The following is a 12,784-nucleotide window of genomic DNA, read 5'->3' as shown; positions in this document are numbered from 1 at the left end:
TTTAGATTCTTTTCCCACGTAGGTCATTACAGAGTATTGAGTAGAATTCCCTGTGCTATACAGTATGTCCTTATTCATTATCTATTTTGTATATAGTCTCCATATTTTTAATTGAAGTCATCTCTATTCTTTCTTATCAAAGACTTAATTCAGGTGCCCTATGATTCTACCTTCTTAGGTTATGGGGAATTCCAGAAACATACCTTGCCCTTTGAGACCTCTGGAGTGTGGTTCAAGCCTCTCCCCGCCTGACATGCTCTCCACTGCATGCCAGTGACCACCTGGAAAACCTTAATCATCCTTCAAGGGTGAGTCCCTTCAGTCCCCTTGCATAAAACCACCCTTCGGTCAGATTGACTGTCTCCGTCCTCTGAGAACAACAGCATGAAAACATTTGCCCACTCGGAATCACCATCGGTAATGGACCTGGCTGTCGTCTTTAGTACCCTGAATGCTTCTTGAAGGCTTCCCCACGTTCCAAGACGATTGAATCTGTAGACTTCAACCTGGAGTTCCTCAGCCCTTCTTCCTCTTCTGGTTTCTCCAATTTACCTTCCCATAAAAGAGAAATAGCCTCAAATTACTCTGCACTTGGCACATAGCTATCTTATTAACAGATTTTCAATCTAGGCAAGTGTATCCCACTTCCTTCCTCTCCCCTTCCTGTATTTTAACAAGGGTTTGTCATCTCCTTGAGCCAGCCTCAGCAGAGAGGATTTGGCTAGGTGAGCATTTTATTTTGGCATCCGCGGATGGTGTTGGTTGGAGCCTTCTGTCCATATACTGTAAAAGAACACAAACCGAACAAAAACATTCAGTTCGAGGCCATGGATCCTTTCCAGCTCTAGATTAAGGCCCTGTTCCTCCAGGATGGGAGAGCTGGCTGGCTCTCCAAGAGCAGAGTGCGGAGCAAGGCTGACAGTCCCGCTGCTGCCCAGTGGGACACCTGCCCTTGATGGCTGCGGGCTTTGGAGGAGCTGCTGGCCTGGCCCTCTGCAGGAGCTGGGCTGAGGACTCTTCTCCTTTTTGGGAAAGCAAATCAACATCCTGTGAGGAAACCTCAATGTGGACAGGTTTTCCTTGAGAAGAATCCATTTTGACGTAAGCCTCTCCCTGCTGGCTTTCTGCCTCCGACCTCTGAAAGTTCAGGCCACTCCATGCTGCTGTAGCTGCTTCACTGAGAAGCCTCATAGCCCTGAATTTTACAAGAGTTGACCCAAGAAGCCTGTGCTCGCCTGACTATAGGGAAAGGTGGTGACTTTAATACTCCTCTCTTATTCACCAGCGCAGCCCAGTGGGCCTTCAGGCACAATTTGATCTAAGAAATATTTGTGGAGTTCCTAGAGCATGCTTAAAGCATGGGGCAAGCTCTGGGGTAGGGGACGGGGTCATGGGAGACTTCTTTTTGGATTTTTTAAAAACTCTGTACCAGACAGGTAATAGCCTATACTGATATAATACCAAGACCCTAAAGCACATTGTTTTTATTTTATTTTATTTAAAATTTTTTATTTTATATTGGAGTATAGTTGATTTACAATGTTGTGCTACTTTCAGGTGTACAGCAAAGTGATTTAGTTATACATATACACATATCTATTCTTTTTCAGATTCTTTTCCCATATAGGTTATTACAGAGTATTGAGTTCCCTGTATTATACAGTAGGTCCTTGTTGATTATTTTTTATATAGTAATGTGTGTGTGTTAATCCCAACCTCCTAATTTATCTCTCCCCCTGCCGCCACCTTTCCCCTTTGGTACCCATAAGTTTGTTTTCTAAGTCTGTGAGTCTGTTTCTGTTTTGTAAATAAGTTCATTTTTATCTTTTTTTTTTAGATTCCACATATAAGTGGTATGATATGATATTTGTCTTTGTCTGACTTACTTCACTTAGTATGATAATCTCTAGGTCCATCCATGTTGCTGCAAATGGCATTATTTCATTCTTTTTCATGGCTGAGTAATATATATATATACATATATATATATAAAGCACGTAGCTTTTATAAGGTAAAAGTTTAGCTCTGCCTCAGGTACTAGTCCATACGGAAATTGTCTGATAGGGTGGTCCTGCCACCCTCATTGTTTATCTTCTTTCGTAGGAACCCACCCAAACCTCTGTCTCCCAGTCAGCGGGGGAAGAAAGGAAGAAAAGTGCTCTCCCAGTCTTCCACTCATATCCCACTAGCCAAAATCTGGTAACATGGCCAATCTCTAGTTGTGAGGGACACTGGGAAATATAGTCTCTGGTGGAACACCTATGTGCCCAGCTAAAAGTAAGACAGTTCCTTTACTGAAGAACAAATATTGATGGACACATACTAGTCTCTGTCAACCTTTCTTGCCCTTACTCACCCAATCAATAATTATTTATTTCATTTCAGCCATATATTTGGCACTGATTTTATGCAGTTGCTTATAATCCACTGACGCGTATGAGCATATGCTCAGCTAAAAAGTCACACACACTGTGCTGTGTTGCTTAATAAATAGATTAAATGCTGTACATCTTCAGGGAGGGAAAAACTCATTCTGACTAGAGAGATGCATCGATTTGTTCAACATATTTACTAAGCACCATGGTCGGCCCTGATACCTCCTGGTATTCACGTCCTTGTTCAATCCCCTCCCCTTGAGTGTGGGCTAGACCTAGTGACTGGGCTCGAACAAATAGAACACAGCAAAAGTGATGGAATGTCTCTTCTGAGATTAGGTTACAAAGAGACAGAGACTCCCATCTTGCTCACGTGCTCTAACGCACGTGAGCTCTCTGTCTGTCTGTCTGTCTCTGTCTCTCTCTGAGCCATTACTCTGGGGGCATCCAGCTGCCATGTTTTGAGTAACTCTGCGGAGAGCCTCATGTGGTAAGGAAATAATATCTTCAGTCGAGAGCCCAGAGGGACCTATAGCCTGCCGGACAGCCATGTGATTGACTTGGAAGTCGGTCTTCTGAGGACTGCCAACAGCCTCAGGAGTGAGTTAGGCAGCAGAGCCCTCCTGAAGTAACCCCTGTGATGATGGCAGCCTGGCTGGCACCTTGACTGCGGCCTCGTGAGCGACCCTGGGCCACAGTCACCCAACTAAGCTGCAACCGCACCTGAATTCCTAACCTACAGAAAGTGAGATTATCAATATTGTTGCTTTAAGCTGCTAAGTTTGGAGGCAATTTGTTAGGCAGCAATAAAGAACTGATACCAGTACCTACTATTTTCAGATAGTATGCTAGGCCATAAGAATGTGAAAAATAAGTGATGCATAGTCATTGTGTTTGGGGAGAGGGGGAGACGGGTGTGTGCACAAACATGGTCCTTACAATGTGAGGTGGTAAGTGGGATGGTGAAAGATGCACTAAACGTGAGAGAGGAGCGCAAAGGAAGGGCTTCTTATCCAGAGGAGGAAGGGAGAGGAGGCAGGTCATCCTGGAGAAATCCATGCTTGCAGGGAGACTGTGGGAGAGGTCATTCCGTGGAGAGGGGATGTGGGTAATGCCTGGAGGTGAAATGGTGTGGTGTCTGCATGGGAATTGAGAGCTCTAGTTTGTGGGCACAGCAAGAAGTGGAGAAAGATGAGGCTGGAAAAGTGACAAGAGACTAGTCTAGTCTTGTGCCAGTAATTTATTTTTAAATAATCCAATTATGAAATCTTGCTTTGGGTGAAAGGAGGTAGAAACAAAAGCATTAACAAAGGAACTAGCATGTTCTGCTCAACAGTCCAACACCTGAATTTTAAGAAGCCAAATTCAATTACCTATAGAACACAGACAAGTGTAATTTGTTTCATTGCTTTTGCTCATAAAATTGAGCAGAGAACTGTTGATATGTTTCTGTAGAATAATTGTGGTTCTTACTGAAGAACCGGCTCAGGTGATGTTTGATGCTTTTACAAGTGGGAAATTGGCCCTTTCAGCTTTAGGATTTTATGAATTTATATTTTGAAAATCTGAGGAGAGGTTTGGGTAGATGATTTTCCTTCTTTTCTCTCCCTTTCTCTTTTCTTCCCTCCCTCCCCCTTTCGTTCTTTTTTTCTTTCCTTCCTTTCTCCTTCTCACTCTCTCTCCATCTCTTTCTTTTTGTTTTTCAGAATGTTGAAGGTTCCACTTTTCTAGGCTCTAAACATCAGCTTTGCAAGGGATGAAAAGGAAACAAAAACATTCCTTTCTCCTCTGCCTGGAGGGTTAGCTCTAAAGATTCTTAAACTGGTCCTTGGAAGGTTCTCTGGATCACTATGGCTCATGAGTGAGTCTAAGGATTCAGCAGGTAACATGATTATTTGAACCAAGATGGCTACAAAACCAGGCTTGTGGATAATGTTTGGTGCAGAATCAGAAGAAATGACTATTTAAATTAACTTTTAAAATTAAAATGTTTTATAATACCATTTCAAAATGATTTTCTATATCTGGAATCCATCATTTCCAACATGAAATAATGGTCAGGTGCCCTTCTATCTGGATTGTACAACCCATGCTTGGGGGAGTAGGGGTTTTTTTGGTTTGAGTAGACTCCTTGAAACAAAACATCACCTGCTGTGTTGGGTTTTGCTGGAGACTGCGTAATCCCCTTCCAGAACTAATCAGGCTCTCATCTCAGGTCATGTTGTCAAGTTGTTCCCTCCTCTGAGCCCCAAGTAAGAGAGGCTTGTGCCTCTATTACTACCTGTAGGAATGATAGTAAAATACCAACTGAAAAGGCAAAAGCATCAGAATGGACATTGTGCTGGGCAGTATCCCGGCCAGCCTTTTTGTAGGGAGGCCTGGGGGTTCCAGAGGAGGGACAAAGTGGCAAAAGGTTCTTTAGGGGCCTTGGGGTTCCTTGGAGGCTCAGATTCAAATAGGCTGAAAAATTGTTTCAATGTCTGTCTTCCCCACCAGACTGTGAGAAGTTTGGGGGTAAAGGCCCAATCTTTCTCATCTTTGTCTCTCTACTACCTAACATGATATTGGCCCATAGTAGGTTCTTAGTAAATATTTTTTGGGCAAAATTGAAATATACCTGTTTATTTAAGACCTTCGTATCTACTGAGGCTCCGCCTTGAGTTAACTGCACTAGGCAGTTTGGGAGATATAAGAGAAATAAGAGTTGGCTTTTACCTTTGATGAGTTTTCAGTCTAGTTACTGGACTCTGGTAGAAACTGTTTGATTATGTTGGGATCCCAGTGCTTGGCACAAAGCAGGCACTCAGTGTACATTTGTCAATTAACTGTAACTCCATGTATCTGGGCTAGCAGACTGGTCCCTCAAGGTGGGAGTCCCCCACCTCCAAATCTGCCAGCCCAGCGATTCAGTCCTGAAGAATTACTCCTAATGACCCACTGAACTACGATGGTTAGCCAGGAACAAAATCCACTAGGAAAATAAAGCATCAAGTTCCATTTGGGCATTTCAAAAGGAACTGAGGTATTAAAATAAGGTCACAGTTGTCCCAATCAGATCATCTTTTCAAAGGAATTGCAGGCTTGTGAGCCAACAGCGACCACATACACCTTTGTAGTCATCAGAACCAGTGTTCTCAACACTGAAAGCAAAATCAAGTAAACAAGGTTGTATCGTGGACTTCCTTGACCCAGACTTTCAGGAAGGAGCTGACACACTGCCCAGACTCACACTCACCCACATAGCTCCGAAGCCAAACAAACTCGAGAAGCTCGTGTTTTCCCAGCTGTATGATGCACTCGCTTCACCAAGTGACTGGCCAGAAAACAAGGAAAAGAAAAAAAAGTGCCTAGTTCAGACCAGGCAAGGAATTGCTTCAGCTGGCCTTTGTTTTTTTATTTTCATGAAGTAGCAAGAAATATAAAGATGGAGGAAGTTAGATCTATGGCTTTTAGTTACCAAAAAGGAAACAAAGTATTTTTTCTCTTTTAGAGATCTGATCATGTTACTACTGCTTAAAAACTTCAGTGACTTTCTACTTTATAATTTTCAATCCCCTTGATATCTCTTCCAGATCTTTTACAACTTGTTTAAAACAACTTTTCTAGCCACATCTGCCCCATTTTCTCCCACTCAAAGCTGTTCTTGAGCTTTGCCAGGCTCCCATTATCTTAAATATTTCATGTGCTTTCTTGCCCACATGCTTTTGTTCATGCTATTCCTCCTGCTTATAACACCTTTCCTTGCCTTATTCACTAGGGAAACTCCAACTCATATTTTGACTCACCCTAATAGCAGAATTAGCTGCTCTTTCATATGTCTCCCCATAGGACTGCTTTGTGGGTACCTCTTATTGCACTTATTCCTTGTATCATTCATTCATTCATTCATTCATTCAACAACATTCATTGTCTTTGTATTTTGCACCAGATACTCTTCTAGGCACTGGGGATCCAGGTATAAAAGTCCCTAGCTAGTGGGGGACTCAGGCAAGTAAATTAATGGTTGCAAGACAGAATTATAAGTTCTTTGGCAAATGTAAGCACAGGGTGCTTTGGGAGATCAGAGGAGGGTCACATACCCGAGTCTGATTGGTGGAAGGGGGTCTGCAAGGCTTCCTGGAGGAGGTGGCACCTGAAGAGCTAAAGGACAAGGGGTTTTTGTATCCAGCTCCCCATTTTTCACAGAGCACTCCTTGAAGAAAGAGATCAATCATAGATCATATTAAATCAGGTCATTTATTCCATACATGTTTGAGTTCTTTGCTAGGAGACAGACAGATGGAGAGAAGTGGATGAGGGAAATATTAGAGGAAACCAAGGATGATTCCCAGGTTTCTAGTGTGGGAGAATGGTAGATGGTGAATCAAGGCTGCCGTGTGCAGGTGTACAGGTTGTAGACTCACAATGAGCAAGGCAATGCAGAAGAAGGAGCAAATTCACTGGGGAAAAGTCTTATTCTTCATTCCAAAATAACTAACACTTGATATGTGATGTTGGAGTGGACTGGAAATGAGAGAATTGTTTTGTTGTTGTTTTGATTTCTTAAAAGCAGGTCTTCTGTTCTCTCCTGGGTGGGCTGGAGAGAACTGCCCTGTTCTCTTGGCTCCTTATTTTCAAATGTCAAGAGTCCCTACTGTGAATCAGTCAGGTCTTTCCTACATCTCTCCTGTCTTTAGATCATTATGACACCTCTACCAGAGGAGATGTTAGGACTTTTGGCTTAAATGAAGCTTGACAATTAGTTATGAAACTGAATAATTTATTCAGTTATAAGTACTAGTTAGTAACCAATAAATTGAGTTATTATTAATATTATTAATAGCATCTCTTATGATTATTAACCAAAAGTTGGCTTTAGTTATTAGAATTGATTCAAGCTACAAGTCGGTCATCTTACAATGGTTGTGATAATCTGAAGTTTTATTTTCTTCACTTTTATCCCATTTTTCCTTTTATACAGTGGAAGAAGTCTAAGCAGGAATTTTGATCACCAAAGATTCTTTACCAAAACAAATATCCCTTCAAAAAAATATTAATGTATCCTTAATACACCCTGAGTAATTCCCTTCTTCTGAGAGGTTTGACTCTAAAACATCCCCTGGGTTACCATTTGACTTCCTATTTAGACAGAAACATAAATCTTTTAATAAGTGAACTACTTTAAAGTGAAATCTAGGCCTTTCAATAAAATCAGATCTTCATTGTTCTTGATTGCTATTCTTTGCCTTTTCCATCTCTTTCTAGATCTACTGGGTCCCAACATATGCATCCCATAAAAGTAGACAATACATTCTTCAAAAGACAGCTGGGACAGAGCAGTTAACTCTCATCCCTTGGCACTGCCTATTTTTCCTACTCAGCTCTCACTGACAACATATTTAATTTGCTTTTTGTTATGAATCCTATCCTTTTTTTTTTTTTTTTTTTGGTATTTTGTCCTCCAAATGTATTTCTCTTTTAAGCTACTTGATTGTAGACTATATTCTTGTCCTCACAATTTAGATGAAATCTTATTAATAGATTAATAACTTTGGATTCCAAACAGCTGTCTTTTGTGATTAAGTGGGAGAGAGAGAGGAGTAAAGTTTAGCTTTGCATTATCTATGTGTAAAGGATGCTGGGTACAGTATAATATGCAAGGCAGTGATTATAATTAGCCTTTTTCAGAAGAATAAATGATTGTAGAAGCACTAGTTCCACAATATCATTCTTAATACTTGGCATTTTTATCTATCCATGAAAGCAGATCCTCTAAGGCAGTGATCTTCAAATTTTTGCCTGTATACTCCTCCAAAATTTTGAAAACTGTATACCCCCATCCATTTTTAAAATAAACATCTAAAAAGTTTCACGATAAGTTTAAATAGTTGCAAAGGATATGATTTCTGACATATTATAAATATTGCCATTTAAAAATAAAGCTCTTACATTGCTCTCTTAAATATTTTCCAAGGAATTCTAAATACCACAGCAATTTGACACCAGCTACAAGAATTTGATATCCACCACCATCTAGTTTAAAAGTACATGAACAAGCTTTTCTTTAATACACATGGTCACCATTTTTCTCCTTTCCACTTTTCCCACAGAATTTTTTTTTTTTTAATTTTTATTCATTCATTTATTTATTTTTTGGCTACATTGGGTCTTGGTTGCTGCACGCGGGCTTTCTCTAGTTGCTGTGCATGGGCTTTCTCTAGTTGCAGGGAACGGGGGCTACTCTTCGTTGAGGTTTGCGGGCTTCTCACTGCGGTGGCTTCTCTTGTTGCACAGCATGGGCTCTAGGTGCGTGGGCTTCAGTAGTTGTGGCACGCGGGCTCAGTAGTTGTGGTGCACAGGCTTAGTTGCTTCGTGCCATGTCAGATCTTCCCGGGCCAGGCCTCGAACCCGTGTCCCCTGCATTGGCAGGCAGATTCTTAACCACTGCACCACCAGGGAAATCCCTCCCACAGAATTTTATTCTAAAATAATGTTTAAATGTTTAAAGGCCTTTACTGGTCACTCTGTCATACTTCTGTACCTACACACACACACGCAAATGTAAGTCGAGGGCTGCAAAGTGTTGTAAAAGTTTTTCTTCTGGACTTAGTTATCATTAGCACAGAATTAGTCAAAACAACAGACAAATATTACAATTCATTATGATGCAAAATTATTAAACGTAAAATTAAATTTTTATTGGAATTGCATTCATTAATAAGCTGAGTATCGCTTTTTCTCAATTGTTTTTTGTATCCATGGGTGAGTTATTTATTGCTAGAATGAGACAGGGTGCAGCAGCCATTCTATTCCTATTTATTATTTTTACAGATATAGGCATTGAGAAACTGTGTTCACATAAATAAGTAGGTGAGAATAGACTTAATAGCATTGCCACTCACGTCTGCACTATTCCAAAGATATAAGACGAAGATCACATGGTCATTCATCATTAAGAAAAGATTTTAATGATTTATCAGCTGACAATTCAATTAGAGTGTCCTTCAATTCTGTTGAAAGCAAAGAATTGGGAACCACAAGGCTTGCAAAAGGATGACCTGGCCATTAGAATCCAGTTAAACAGCAATATTCGGAATCGTCTCTTTGTGGCACAGAGCTTTCTACAACTTTAGTGCATTGCATCAGGGTAATTTCTGGTCGGGCGGGAGATGCACCTTTCTTTTGTAAGGTGGGAAGATGGACGTGACGAAAAGACAGGAGGGAGAGAGGAATCCTAATGAGGAGTCTTTAGACATATTAATTTTTGCAAAGAGTACTTATGGTAGCTGAGGATCTGAACCTGATTCTCTAAAATAATTTTTTTTACACATATCCTTTGGAAAGCCCTCAGATAGTACACCGGCTTGAAATCACTGTTAAAATATCTCTGCCAGGTACCACCATTTGTTCACTTGACAGTAGAGAGTTTTCTTTTCTCAGAATACCTATTAATATCTGGAAGAACCAATGTTTCTTGGAATACTCCCTGGGAAACGATACCTTAGAGGTTCATTTAATAAATCCTAATTGGCTCCCCAATTAGATAATAAAATCTAAATCTGTGACTGGAAGTTGTGATAGATGCAGGAGAACAGTGATGATGATGATGATAGCTACTGATATTGTGTTTGCTTCACATAGCAGAAACCCCACCAAACACTGGTGAATACCAGTGAGGAGGTATTTGTCTCACACAACAATAAATTTCTGGGCAGGTAGCCATGGACTAAAATAGAAGCTCCACGATGTCCTCAAGTACCCAGTGCTTTCTGTCTTGCCACCCCATCATCCTTTGCTTATGATTCTTGTCTTGTTACCTCATGACTGCAAAATGGCTGCTCTACCTCCACTCTCACAGTTGAGTTCCAGGCAAGAAGGTGGGGGAGAGGGGTGGAGAGAAGAGTAAGGACTTGATGCTTGGAAGCCCTGCCTTTTTATTTGGAAAAGTCAAGGACTTCTACCTACATCCCATTGGCCCTAACTGGGTTTTATGGCCACCCCTAGCTACAGAAGAGCTGGGAGTTTGAGTATTGTCCCTCTTCTACCCTCTCTAGTAGAGGAAGGCAGAAGATGTTTGAGAAAAGATTTTGAGTAAACCAACGTACTGGATCTGTCATATCCTCCTATTCTGAGCCAGACACTTTACATACAATAATGTCTGTTGTAACAATTCTATGACATAGGTTTTATCCCCATTTCTCAGATAGGGAAACTGAACCTTACTGAAGCTAAAGTAACTGTCCCAGGTACCATAACTAACTGGTGACAAAACTGGGATTGGAACCAGTTCTAATACCAGAGTCTTTGCTTTTCACCTCCAACCACTACACAGACTGCGGCTGTTTTGCTGTGCTTCCTGATACATTCTGTCCACCTCACAGGGCTAGACTTGAACATTCTGCGGGTGCGGGGACTCCCAAAGCCTGTGCCAAGTGCAGAGGAGTGAGGTGGGATGACAGGATAGGTCGGAAAGACTCACTCGGATCGTCTCTCCCCCCTGCCCCAATTCTTCTGACCTCGGTAAAAATGGGTCAAAGAGGGAAGAGCAGGAGAAGGAAGCAGCTGCACAAAGCCCGGAGGCAGGGCACCAGCGTTCCTTTTCTGACTCTGACCCTGGCTTTTAAGGTCATCTTGACTTTGCAGACCTCAGGCTCTTCACCTTGCTGTTTAATGTGTATCTGTGATAACTGACAGGTGGCCAGACTGCAGGGCTGGGGTTTCGTGGGAAATGGGCATGACCGTCCCGTCAGCAGGTTCCACGTGCTCTGAAGGCAAATCCCTCCGCAGGCTCGCTGCGCAGGGAAGGGCGTGGCTTAGAGTCCAGTTAGTTCTCAGCCTTGTCACTGGACTCGCTACCTGCCCCCTCCCTCCACCTTCGCTCTCCCCGCCTCCTTCCCCCCACCCCGGACTCACTTTCATCTCAGGAACTCTGGACTGTTGTGACGTAAACAGTCAGAGCTGATGAAGCACAAAAGCTCCAGAAACTCCGCCCCATGGCTCGGACTTCCAAAAATGTGCAGAATTGAACTGCTTCTCATCGGTGCTACCATCCTGGCCCCAGCCACCATCCGTCTCCCGCTTGGGTGACTAGCACGGCCTTCTATCTGGTTTCCTGGAAGCCTCCCTGCCCTACAGCCTATTCTCCAAAGAGCAGCCAGAGGAGTCACGTTAAAGCTGCACGCTCTTTTGCTCCAGTCCTATAAGTGGCTTCCTTTCCCCTCAGAGTCAAAGTTTTGACAAATGGCCTCTAAGGCCCTACCCAATCCGTACACTGTTCCTCTCCTCCTTCCGCTCCCTCCTTACCCATCTGACCTCACTTCCTACTACTGCTCTCTCCTCCCCAAGACATCTTCCTGCCTTAGGGCCATTGTACAGACTGTTCCCTCTGCTGAGGCCACTCTTCTCCCAGATATGCAAGTGGCTCCCTCACCTCCTTTAAGGCTTTGCTCAAATGCCACCTTCTCAATGAAACCTACCGTGAATACCCTCTTTAAAAATGCTCCCCCCCAACCCAGACATTGCCCATCCACCTTACCCTGCTCTCCTTCTCCCATGGAACTTAACCACCTTCTTATATAGTATATAACTTATTTATTTATTATGTCTATAGGCTGTCTCCTCACAAGGAGCAGAAATAATAGTGCTCACCAGTTATTCCATTTGCTCCTCCAGATTTCTTGCCTGTGTGTCATTAGGTGAGGCCATGTGACAAGTCCTGAAGGAAAGTGTGGTGGGTATTTCCTGCTGTACTGACCAGCCCATGGCAGGTTCCCGTCTCTCCTCTGTTCCTCTGCCATAGCAACCAAGGAACCTCAGACTGAATTGGTGGAGCCTTCTGGGCCCCTGAGTCACTGCCTGGAGGACAGTTGCCCTGGAGAATCACAGTGGACTTTGTGTGAAGGAGAAATAAATGAAGCATTGCTTGGTTAAGCCACTGATGCTTTGCAGACTCTTCTGACTAATACATCTTGTTAAGATATAAGGTCCAGGAGAGCAACATTTTGGTCTGTTTTGTTGTCTGATGTATTCTCAGCACTTGGATCAGGCCTGGCCAATCGTAGCCCCTCAGCAAATTTGTTGAAAGAACGAATAGACTCCTGGACCCCAGATCAGCATCCCTGACCCAGCCCAGTTTCTAACTTCCTCTGGAGCGTAGCTAATTCCCAGGCTCTAAGCTTGAGTGCTCCTGACAAGCAGGGACGGGATCACAGTCATTCTTGTATTGTCCTCAGTTACTTGCACGAGGCTTCGTAAATGCTAACCGACGAATAGCAATAACTGAGTGCTAGAGCAGACTCTTCCTGTGATCCTCAGGTGTGAAGGTCACAGTCGGAAAAGAAAAATGGCCAGTTCTAGCCCATGTGCTCCCCCAGTCTAAGAGTGCATCGTTTTTTGTCTGATCTCCCTCATCTCCTCACTCTCTGACCTAA

The 12,784-nt window shown here is 42.7% G+C and overlaps 1 long non-coding RNA gene across 3 annotated transcripts in view; it reads left to right on the top strand.

Moving 5' to 3' along the window:
• LOC309641426 overlaps nucleotides 1-12,784 on the top strand; it is a 181,599-nt gene that overhangs the window by 151,940 nt on the left and 16,875 nt on the right. Inside the window, exon 4 of one of the 3 annotated variants that reach the window (XR_014252601.1) lies at nucleotides 179-308. The exons of 1 other annotated variant lie outside the window; for it this stretch is intronic. This is a non-coding gene — a long non-coding RNA (uncharacterized lncRNA). Of the gene's footprint in view, nucleotides 1-178; nucleotides 309-4,081; nucleotides 11,192-12,784 lie in introns of those variants that run through there. One more of the 3 variants, XR_014252602.1, reaches the window with a different exon arrangement.

Source organism: Balaenoptera physalus (assembly GCF_965194825.1).
Source record: "Balaenoptera physalus genome assembly, chromosome: 1".
In the NCBI taxonomy this organism is placed as follows: Eukaryota; Metazoa; Chordata; class Mammalia; order Artiodactyla; family Balaenopteridae; genus Balaenoptera; species Balaenoptera physalus.
The sequence above is the reverse complement of the archived record's forward strand: the minus strand, read 5'-3'. Positions and strand labels throughout refer to the sequence as shown.